Source organism: Phalacrocorax carbo, chromosome 2 (assembly GCF_963921805.1).
Source record: "Phalacrocorax carbo chromosome 2, bPhaCar2.1, whole genome shotgun sequence".
Taxonomy (NCBI): Eukaryota; Metazoa; Chordata; class Aves; order Suliformes; family Phalacrocoracidae; genus Phalacrocorax; species Phalacrocorax carbo.
In genome coordinates this window covers 27792615-27803897 of record NC_087514.1, presented here as the reverse complement: position 1 = coordinate 27803897, position 11283 = coordinate 27792615, and the positions used below count along the sequence as shown (strand labels likewise).

The following is an 11283-nucleotide window of genomic DNA, read 5'->3' as shown; positions in this document are numbered from 1 at the left end:
ACTTCTGTCTTGTATCAATTTTTAGCAGCATGGATAATTTATTGCATCTAGGATGATAGAAAACCAGCTTTATACATCATTCAGCTTGCAAAAGATGTGTAGCTTCAGTTCCTTAATGGTGTCATTTTGGCTGAATGCTATTAACAGATTACCCCTGCCTAGGGCAGTGGAGCATGTGCAGCAGAAAGATAACCTTGTGTTCGTAATTTAATATTAACTGTTTTCTCCATAGTACCTCTTTCCAGTACATTAACAACAAACCAATATGGCCTTGTCCCCTGCGGTCGTATTCTTCAGCAAAAAATGGATTACATGATAGCAAGTTCCTGAAGATTTCCAATGAAGTATTACAAATCACTCAACGCCTGCTCTGCAGAAATGAAAAATAAACAGGCTTAGATTCAATCAAATTTAATTCCTCCAATTTAGCTTTACCGCACTTCAAAGGGTGCTCTTATTAATGTCTTGGTGAAAAAATGTAACAGTGATTTTTCCCCCCTTCTTATACTGAAAGCCTCCAGTTGTGTTCAACATATAGTGAGATCAAGAAAATGTTTTTTTTTTGTGAATACTCTGACACAGTTTGATATAAAAGTGTAAGCCATTTACAGAAAACTCTTTATGGAATTTTTATCCTATTCCATTCCCGGGAGCTAAATTTATATCCTGCATTAGCTATCATAGCACTAGAGTATTAGTCTTCTTGCAAGCAGTTCAGGGCAGTCTGAGGGCCCTATCACTCTCTACCACTCACATACACAGGCATTATGGGTTTATCTCATCTTCTGCAGCAAGTGCTAGGCCCAATTCATTCCTTTAGGCTACTTTACTAATAACCTATTCCTTATCAGGGCCTCTCCACCTCAGCTTGTGATCAAAGACCCAATTAATGGAATGGAGAAAGGTGAAGCATTCAAATAATGGAGACAGCTGTTTTTCTCTGTTAGAGAAAATCCATTTGTATTGTTATCACAAGCTCCAAGTTCTACAGCTCCTGTTTAATTCAGTCTCCCTCCATTTCTGCTGATGATAAAAAAGTCACAATGAACTCAGAAGAGAATGGCAGAAATATCACCGTGTTTCAACTCAGCCTGGGTGTTATCAACTTGAAAGTGAAAATACAAGCAGATAAGGAAAGGAAATGTCCAACAAAGACCATATCAAATTTTCAAAAAATGTACTTTCATGCTGCATTCTTTAGTCACCTTTCTGAATGTTTTCCAGATCCTGATACACACTCCCTATGTCGGCTGCCTGAATCAGAGGAGCAGAGGGTGATAATATCGTGGGTTCCACCTCAACTGAAAAGTAATTAAAGAGGGAGGGTAATCATAATTGGCTGGCATGAACATTGTCAGTGAACTGCAGCTTCTTCTGAGCCTCAGTGTCCGGGAGCCCGCAGCTAAGCTGGGTGTTTACATCGCCACCACCGGTGGATGAGGTTAGTGCTTTATCTGATAGCGAAGGGGTGGTGTCATGCTCAAGTCTGGTGTTAAACCTTCTCCTTAACAGGCTCCTAGGTGTAAATCTGCCCAGACTATGGCAAATGAGATCCTACCCACTCTACGTGACAGCAGTTCATTTCACAAATGTGTAAAGGCCACATTACCATTCTCTTCCTCACCCTTTCGTAATCATGTTGTCACACTGTCACGTACAGGAATAAACACAGGCAGAACACTGCGATTACACTTAATTGAACCACATACAAATGATGCAATGAAGAAGGAAGAAGAGGGGTGCGTCTACCAGATACGTTCTCTGTGTGTGTGAGTGTGCGAGTGTGCAAGGCAAAACCCTGCTCCATTTCAGGAGCAATTCTGTTGTTATTGCTTTTCCTATATGCAAAACAAGTGTTATTTAGAGACCGTGAGACTATTCATGCACTGGGGGCTGGTTTGGGATTTTTTTGATTACTTGGGGAACCTTCTGATCTGGTGCTTCGTAAGTAAGGACTGAAAAATCCCGCATTTCAATTCTCCACTGAGTGTGGACAATGAGCACAATAAACAGGCACAAAGCTACAGTGTATGCGATGAGTTAAGACAGCAAAGCCTTTCCCAGGCTGATTGTTCACAGGGGATCACAGAATCTGTGTTAGGCTGAATAAGGAGAAATCCATTATGCATTTGCATGTATGATGAACATTTAAAAGAGGACTGTGTGGAAACAAAGAATAATTCATAATAAACATGGAATGGCAAACATTTCAGACCCAGCTGTAGTTTTTGAATCTTCACAGACACCAAACATTACCATTTTAACATAGAAGTTCCACATTTGATATCAAGTAGGCCAGCTGAATAATATTATTTGTTTGTACATCAGGAGTTTCCTCATCCCCCCACCCTGTTATTAAACCTATACCCAGCAAATAAAGAAAATAAAAAGCCACACTCAAAACAATATCATGCCCAAAATCTATGACCATCAATAATTTCCCATTGGAATAGTAAAATGTATGGATTCATACATAATTTTATGTATGTCTGTGAAATGGAAATCACAAAGAATGATGAAAACCGACATTAAGGTCTTTCATCAGCAATAAATTCATAACTCTGCTCAACCTGTAGACGTCGCTGATATAATGTACCAAAAGGGAATGCAGCTGTGAACTCTTTTTTTCCATGCTTCAGCAGTCTCCGTACAATGAAACTAGTCTTGAGGAATTATTCAAGGGTCTGAGAAAAATCTTAATGAAGGTATACTTCTAATAAAGGCAAACCAGAATCGTATTTAATATGTATTGGGTGACCTTAGGGTGGTCTTGTAAGATGTGAAGTGACTTAAGGGTGGTCTCTTGCATTGGTCTCTCTAGATAATAAAACAGTAGTGTCAAGCCATGGTGCTGAATAGCACAATTGTAAATGAAAATTATGCAACCTGCCTGTAGCTCCCACCCCAGCTCCCTGGAACTAAAAAAGCAATAACCCCAGTAAAGGGACAACCCTAGCAAAAAAGGTTGAGGGAAGCAAGAGACCTGAATAATTTTCCAATAGCCATATGTACTGGATTCTGATTTTGGTGAGGTGGGTGAGGGGGATGATCTTATTCTTGCCAAAGATTAGAAGAAAAGTGAATAAACACTCCTCCGCTCTCAGATATAGCACTGCACGTGTGGGCTTCTGAAAGAATTTATCTCATGACAGTATATGAACTTCCAGGGTGACATTTTTTCTCTACCTTTAATATCTACAAATATTTCTGTATTCTTAATACACTTTTTCTAGTTTGATCAAAGGACTGTACTTTCTAGACAATTTCTTTAAAGAGCTTTTAACAGAGAAAAATAATTAAATTTTATGCTAGCCAGTGAATCTTCATGTATCCATCTTTATTCTGAAAATCATGGTCTTTCTTTACTCTGCTATGGCGTAGCATGACAGTAAGTTGTGGCTTGAGCAGTGAGATGGCCTGCCTGCTGGTCCAGTTCAGGAGGAGGTCCAATCTCCTCCTCTGGCCTTGCCCAGACAGGCTGAGCGGGAGGATTGCTACACTCAGATGTATCAGATAAAGAAAGATGTTCTCTCTCTTCCAAGCGAGTCTGGAAATAATGCAGCCGAGTTAATGGAGTTACACTAATATACAACTAATAGCAAGAAAAGACGTAAGCCTGGGGTTATATTCTCAGATTGGGCAGCCTATCAGCAGAAGTCAAACCTTAATGAAAACTTCTGATGGGCATTTATTTTCCAAATACCCATTTGCAATTTTAAACAACAACTTTGGCTGGATTCTGCTTCCATTTCCAACCCTGCAGCTGCAGCAGCCTCTATGTATTTACAGCGGAGAGCACAATGTGACTTTTGTCTTCTCAAGAATTTGGCCAAGAAGGTTGTGCAGCTGCAAACGGATCCAGGTGCTGGGGCCGGCATCCAGGAGCGGGTTGGACATCAGCGGAAGTGGCAGCCTTCACACCTGGTCAGCTGAGCTCTCAGGGTCCCTGTGGCAAAGCAAACATACACTGCCGCCACCCTGCCACCCTCTTCTGACGTCCGTGCTCAAGCATTCTATGAACTTGGGGCATTTTTTTTTCCTAGAATTGTTCTGCTCTTTAACTTTGAGTATTACTTTCAGTGATTTTTATGGGGAGAGTTAAGACACGAAAAGCTAGAGCAGAGCTTATGTTGAAGAATGCTCTCCTGTAGCTTTGATGTTTTAAGCTGCTGTTGTTCTCACATCTGACTTAACTTTACTATTAGGAAAATACCAGTCCACAAATTGTGAAACACAGTAGCTGCCACAGTAAAATCACAGCATTTGATAAACATTGCAACTTATTATTGGCTGTCTGATACCACTGCATTTGCTCTTCTGCAAGCAGAAAATTATTCAAGTGTCCAATACTGTGCTTGGATAAGACTCTGAACTTCCAAGCTCCCTTGTGACTGAACAAATGAAATTAAATTCCAAAATCCATCTATGAAAAAATAGAATATCCATAATTTATGAACTTCTTTATGAACTTATGAACTATGCTCAAGAATAGCTTTTTTCTTTAGATTTCAAGAAGTTGTAATCAAAAAACCAAGACTGAACAAAAAAGTTCTGTTATTGGTAAGTTTTAGGTGTATTGAAACTTTTTAATAGGAACTTTGGGACTACCATAAGAATTATAGGGGTGGGCCTGATAAATGAAGAGTGTTCAGGGGTTTACCATTGGATTCTTTCCCCTTTCTTTGCGCTCCTGCTTACACCTAGTCTGTGATGAATAAAAATAAGGCAGATTAAAAAAATAAATATTAGTTTAAAACATCAAGTCTTGGAATAATATTTAGTTGTGTCCTAGCTCTTCATAGCTTAATTCCCTACTTTCAAAATGCTGAAAGACTTTGCGGTTGAATGGACATTTGTGGACATTTTGGTATTTGGGTGCTTGTTTGATCGCTTTTCTAATAAAATACCATCCACCTTACTTGACTTCACATACTTACCCTTGAAAGGCAGAAATCATCCTGGGGGAAGCAATTGGCCATAGTCCCTATTTACCCAGTCACAGTGAAGGGCTGGACGGTCTCACGTCCTTCTCTAATACTTTTGCCAAATTCTTTAGAAATGCCATACTTTTTTCAGTGCCACCCTCCTTCTTACGGGTGTAATCATAGCCTAAGAGCTTGCTTGATCCTTAAGAACCCGGTTTTATGCTCAGTAAAGCACCTTTTCACGGGGCAAAATAGTGACAGAAGCCTTAGAGGTTTTTCCCTTCTGTACACTATGCCATGACAGACAAATGAAGTTAAACAGGAGCAAGACTTTGCCAGTCCAAAGTGCTACTTTCATACTCTTCCTTCCCTGCAAAGGATTGAAAAGATGGAGTCTAAGGACAGGAAAGGGCTATACCTGAGACAAGGGCTATACAGTGGGAATTCTCTAGCCTTTGTCAAACACCTGGCATGCAAAATTGATAATGTTTCAGTCTGGTGCTTAAATCCATTCCTATGCCTGTCTTCATTCATCAGCACCTCCTCATCAAGAAATTTTATGAAATATTCCTTTTTTTCCTTCTTTGGGTAATCTTTTTGACTTGTACTTTTAATATTTAATAATTACCCACACATGATTTAACCCTGCTACAAATGAGATTTCAAGTCAGCATCTGCTCTAACTTCATGTTACTCGGGGACTTCAACTTACTGACGACATACATATGTGACTTGTTTTGCCAAGCCTGCATACCCCCACCAGCACAGCTTCAGAAGTAACTTCCACTCCCTCCCTCCTCTCTCCCTCTCACACATTTGTTCACAACGTACTCAGTTAGTCCCTTCCTTTATTTTTTCTTGTTCAGGCATCAAAAATAGCTTTTTTTATTTGATAAGAAATTTTATATCCAGCCTGGCAGTTCTGAGATGGATGATGGTTTTTATTTATTTTATTAACTATTGTCTGAACACCTGAAGATAAGATGGATGCCTCATTCACAGAAAACACTGGATAAAATTCTGATCCCGTTGAAATCACTAGGGGTCTCAGCACTGAATTCAGTTCAGACAGGCTTTCCTCACCATCTTTGTCACAGACTGTACAATGTTGAGTCCTGGTTTTCCAAAAATAACCTTGCTTGTTTCCCTGTTTTGTCTTAATCAAAACAAGCTATTAAAACAACTCACCAGGAAGCCCCCAGTCACAGGCACAATGAAAGGTGAATTTATCTTAACTGGTAAGAGGAATTTCCCTGATGTTGCCCATTCGCTGCACAATAAGGACAAGCCTTAGGTGAATCAGCCCCTCCTGTGTGCTTTGTTCAACTGGTCATATGTGCCTTTTCTATATCCCCTTTTCTATACTCTTTCACAGAAAGGAAAAGCAGACTGGAGAATAAAAAGTGTTATTGCTCTCCAGTCATCCAAAAATATCTCCCAAAACACAAGACGTGTCAAGTGGTTAATACCTTTTGAACTTTCCTTTGAGCTTTCCTCTGTGGTTAGGGCCCTCTGAGCCTGCGATGTAGCGGCTGACAGTGATTAAGTTTCTATATGCACACACAGTTCAAACTGCACTTAGAAAAGCCACATTTGGTCATTGCTTACTTAAGTTTTCAGCAACAAATACAGATGCGTGGATTTGAATGTACACCTGGCATTAATCAGCTGCTGGTGCTGCTATTTCACAGCTGCCTCCAAGCAAGGCAAAATGCTGGAGTGGAAATGTGATTTCAGAATAACCAGAAATCTTTAAGGCACCCACATGGAGAAGGGGGACCTCCCTAACAACATTTGCTTCCAGCTTGTTTCAGCCTTCAGAGACTTTTTTTTGTGTTAAATCCCTCTATATAAAGAGATCTGCAGGTTTTCAGCTGCAGCGTGTGTGTGTGTTTATGTATATATGTATAAGTTTGTATGTACGTATATATACACACTTTAAGAATCTGCACAGATATTGCCTAAAACTGGAAAGGACCCACACTTGCTACAACCAGGGTCCAAGGAGACTTGGGGAGGCAGGTTCAGTAATACTGCAGTGGTGCCTACCTTCTGTAACCTTTTTAGGGGGATTTCCACTGCTGATGGTGCAATACTGCCTTCGTCAATAGGCTCCAGCTTTAACGGCCCTCAGAGGTTAAAAAAAATGTTCTAATTTTTAACATAATCTCATCTGATTTAATTTAATCTCATTTCTTCCTATTGCTGCTGGACATGGAGGGCAACAGATTCAGACGCCGGGAGGATGGGGGCCGCTAGGAGAGCCGGCCCCAGCTGCTGCGCCGCTGCGGGGAGAGGCGCGGGCACCCCAGCAGCCCCGTGCGAGGCTGTCCGTCACGTTCCCCTGCAGCACCGCGGCAAGTGCGAACACAGCGGGCTGCCTAAGTGGGTCACTTGTTGCAGGCACGTGTTACCTGGGCTCCCAGCATCTTCGCAGCCTGCCCACCACTGCCAGATGGAGTTTAGGATGTTTGGCTTTCAGCTGCGAGCCCCAGTGGGGATTTCCCACCTTTGCAATGTCGTTCTCTCTCAGCCATGAAATATTCCTGTGCTGAGTTCAGCAGAAGCACTCAGGCTGAGAAGGTCCTTCCTCCAGGACAGACCCTTCCTCCTAGAAAATCCTTTCCCTCTGGTATAAAGTAGCCGGTTTGTTTTTAAGTTTTCAGATGTGTTGCAACACCAGGCGTATCTGAGGGGGCAGTGCTGATGATTCAGACTCATTAAGCAGCAGCAGTTGTTGATCATCAGCTGCATGAGGTATGGTAGGATATAAGGGGAGGGAAAACAAGCATTCATCAGTGACAGTTTTTGCTAACGAGGCCTGACATATGTATTTATCTATTCTCTGGTTAGATGGTGAACAATGTGTGAGTTTTGATGAATTTAGAAAATTTCTGACAATAGCTAGGAAACGAAAACTGAGTTTAAAAAGACAGCAAAAGCAAGAAACACAGCCCAGCTCCTGAAGATCTTCAGTCTGATGTTACAGAGGATAAATTTAAGTCAAGCTAGCCATATACATATCTCACGTAGTGAGCATACTTACCTGTTCCAAGAGTAAGGGATAGTTACCCAATTTTCTTCATCTAGATTATAATCTGGATAGATCATATCTTCTAGATACATAAAGATAGATGCTACTTCTTTTACTTTTGTAAAACATTTTGTGATCATTCTATACTTATGCTGCTTAATTTTCTGTGTAGGAAAAATTATAACTTTCAGAAAAGAGAGTAATATATCAATTACTGCATAGATAAGTTAACACAAGTGAAAATCTGCCATTTCTTTCTGCCTCTCAGACGGTGACTACACTGCAGGCACCAAACGGACTGTGGCATAGGGTAGACAAATGCAAGATCGCTGTCAGCTAGCAGTTGTGGTACCAAGCTGTGCAAGGAGCACGGGGTGTTGCCAGTCCTGAGCTCTGCACAAGGCTGCAACCAGAGTGTCATTTAAAGCCCTTCCACGTAGGTCTGTGTGACACTGGAGGTATCCTTACCCCAGCTGAGCTCACTAGCTTTGGACCCAGGTGAATGGGACCCTGTCCACGGAAGCCAGGATCAATGAGTGAGCTTTTCTCACTGGAAATTTATCTGTGCACAGCAGTTGTGGCGATGCACAGAGCAAACGCACTCAGCAGGTGCCTGTCCTAGCTGAGCAGCTCCTGGTGTGCTGCAGGAGGAGGGGGGCGGGGGGCTCAGCCTCACTGCTGGAGGGCACTGGAGACCAGGATGGCCACCCTGGCAGCCCTGCCTGCCTGCCTCTTCATCACACCAGGGGTTCGCCATCCTTTGCCACTTGCACCTGGCTCAAGAAAGGCTGGTGAGCTCATTAACGCACAGCCTGACCCCTCAGAGTCGCTGCCCCGGCACCACATCCTCCAGGATGACACATTTGACAGTGGAGCCACCATTTACTCTCTTTAGTGTCTTCTTCCTTCTTTGTCTTCAAAGTCAGGATAACTACTCCAACCAAGAGGATACAGAAACTTCAGTGTAATGGCAACAGTGAATTAATGGAGTATGCTGGGATACTAGATGGTTGTGAATATACACATTTAATACAGAATGTCTTGTGTGTTTTTAGAGAGCAGATGAATGAGCCATTTCTCTGCCATTTTCTGATTACTGGCATAAGGAGAAATATATATGTGTGACTGCGCACACACTTAATCTCTTTATGCCAGCCTTAAGACACAGGGATGACGAACATAGACTACTAGATGATTATTGGTATGAGAAGAGCCCAGTTCCACTATGGTGCTGTAGGACACCGCTTATCTTAAGACCTACATTTTGGAAAGATAAATATACAACAGACATGTGGCTATTTATCTTCACAAAAACCTCTCTTCTGCAGGGTCTTTTCTGCATCAGTGGGTGTGGGATTTCACATTGCCTCAAAAAATCCTTTAAATCTAAAATCAAGACATTTAAATTCTCTGTTAGGGATGGGTTTATTTTTAAATTATCCTTTTCTTACCAACACACACCTTCTTCCCTGATTTGTGGGGAGCAAGAGTGTCCCCCAAAAAGAGGCCACATTTGTGTCTGAGGGTCAGTGAAATAATATTTGTGCTTTACAGCTGAGATAAACCCTTCTCCTTCTGCCTGTCTTTATAAATTATTATCTGTGCTCATCCATGGGCTGAAATGCTAGTTAGGATTTAAAGCTTGTTCCACATGTTAAGGCCCAGTTGCAGTTCACTGATACCAACAGTATATTCATGATTAGTATTTTTGTCACTGAAATTTACAGACAAAACCAGATTAATAATTTCACAATTCTTTGTAAGCACAGAGGTAACCAGATGTTTGACTTAGTTATGTGGATACCTTTTGATCTAGGCATCTCTTTGTTTTTATTCAGATTGGAAATTTATCTCAATATTCAGATGTTTTACTATAATGGAAACAAAGTTTGAAAAAAGATAATTTTAAGAATGGGCTTAAAAGAGCTTATCAGTTACACATAAATCATGGAACAAGTTTTAGTCTTGTGTTAAAAAAAATAGGATGGAAAAGACAGCAGAAGAAAAATCAATCATCTCAGCTAACTTTAGATGTCTGGAAAGCAGGTAGCTCCATCTGAGCTAGTCACACCAAGAGCTCTTTAGAGTCAAAGGAGGGGAAGTAGGCCTTTCGAGTTTAGCAAATCTTCTGATTTTCTTTAGACTTTTACTAATTTGTCTTAGAATTGCATGTTATTCTCCATTGGCCACAAAATTCTAAACAGCCAGCTTAAACACAGGCATTTCAACTGCAAACATCTCCTTTGGCCAGAGGAATATTACCCTCAGAGTTTACGCTGGTTAGCGATCTACAATGGTTCAGAGTATAACAGATAAGAAAGCATCTCTGCATTCCCTGACCGTTTAGTTCTCTGTGCAGAAACAAAGATATTAACTATAGCTTTACTGCTGTTGATGTTTTTATAAGTGACCTTTCCTGGTATAACTATTAACAGGCACTTGGAGTAGAATATATCTTTGCCATCATTTTGAACTTTTTCTTAATGCTTAATGTTTATGCTTCATCTAAAGAATTTCAGGCTTGTAAGAGGGTCAGGTTCTTGGCTAGGGTCAGTGAATGCAGTGCATTTTTAAATGTACATGCTCTGATCAGTTCACTGAAGAGCTTCAGTACATCATTTTGCAATCACATATCTTAGAAATAATTTATACAATCAATTAAAGAGCATTATCAAGGGATGATTTGACAACTGTTGCCATGCCAACCAATGAAGCAGAAAGCTCCTCAGCGTCTAAAGGCTGCACCTGGTGATAGACATAGCAGATTTTGAGGACTCAGACAGAATCGCAGATGTCCAAAGGTGTGGAGGGAACATGATTTAAAGCTTGATGTTTTTCCATTTTTACTGGCGAAAGGGTGTTGATGGCATGTTGTTCACTTTCTCATTAAAATTCTGTCATTTTTCACAAAGTGTTCTGCATTCAGGGCTGAAAATTGAAGTGAGAATGCACTTTACAGACTGATAAAATATGATAGCAAAATGGATGATGTTCATTTGCAGGCTGAATTAATTAAAAAAAAAAAAGAGTTTGTGTCAGTGCATTTATGAAAAGCCCGTTAATCAAACACAACTTTACCAGCCTTAATGGACACATCTTAAACACTCTTGCATTAATATTTAAAATTCCAGTTAACAAATGGCTTCTAGCGCATTGAGCTAAAAAGTAATTAGAATAGGTCATTACAAGAATAAAACAGTACAAGCTGAAAGCACATTTTCTGTTGGACAACAACAGGTTGGGCATTGGCTGCTCAGCCTTGACATTTGTATTTACACCTTTACCTATACAGCAGCTCCGCTCTTAATGAGAGAATGAATTTTG

General features: G+C 40.8%; 1 long non-coding RNA gene across 6 annotated transcripts in view; it reads right to left on the bottom strand.

The window, feature by feature from the left end:
- Positions 1-1715: 1715 nt before the first annotated feature.
- Positions 1716-11283, bottom strand: part of LOC135311876 (uncharacterized) — a 31170-nt gene continuing 21602 nt past the window's right edge. For 4 of the 6 annotated variants that reach the window (XR_010371409.1, XR_010371410.1, XR_010371411.1 and 1 more), the window contains one exon: positions 7686-10887. This is a non-coding gene — a long non-coding RNA (uncharacterized LOC135311876). The other 2 variants (XR_010371413.1, XR_010371412.1) reach the window with 2 other exon arrangements.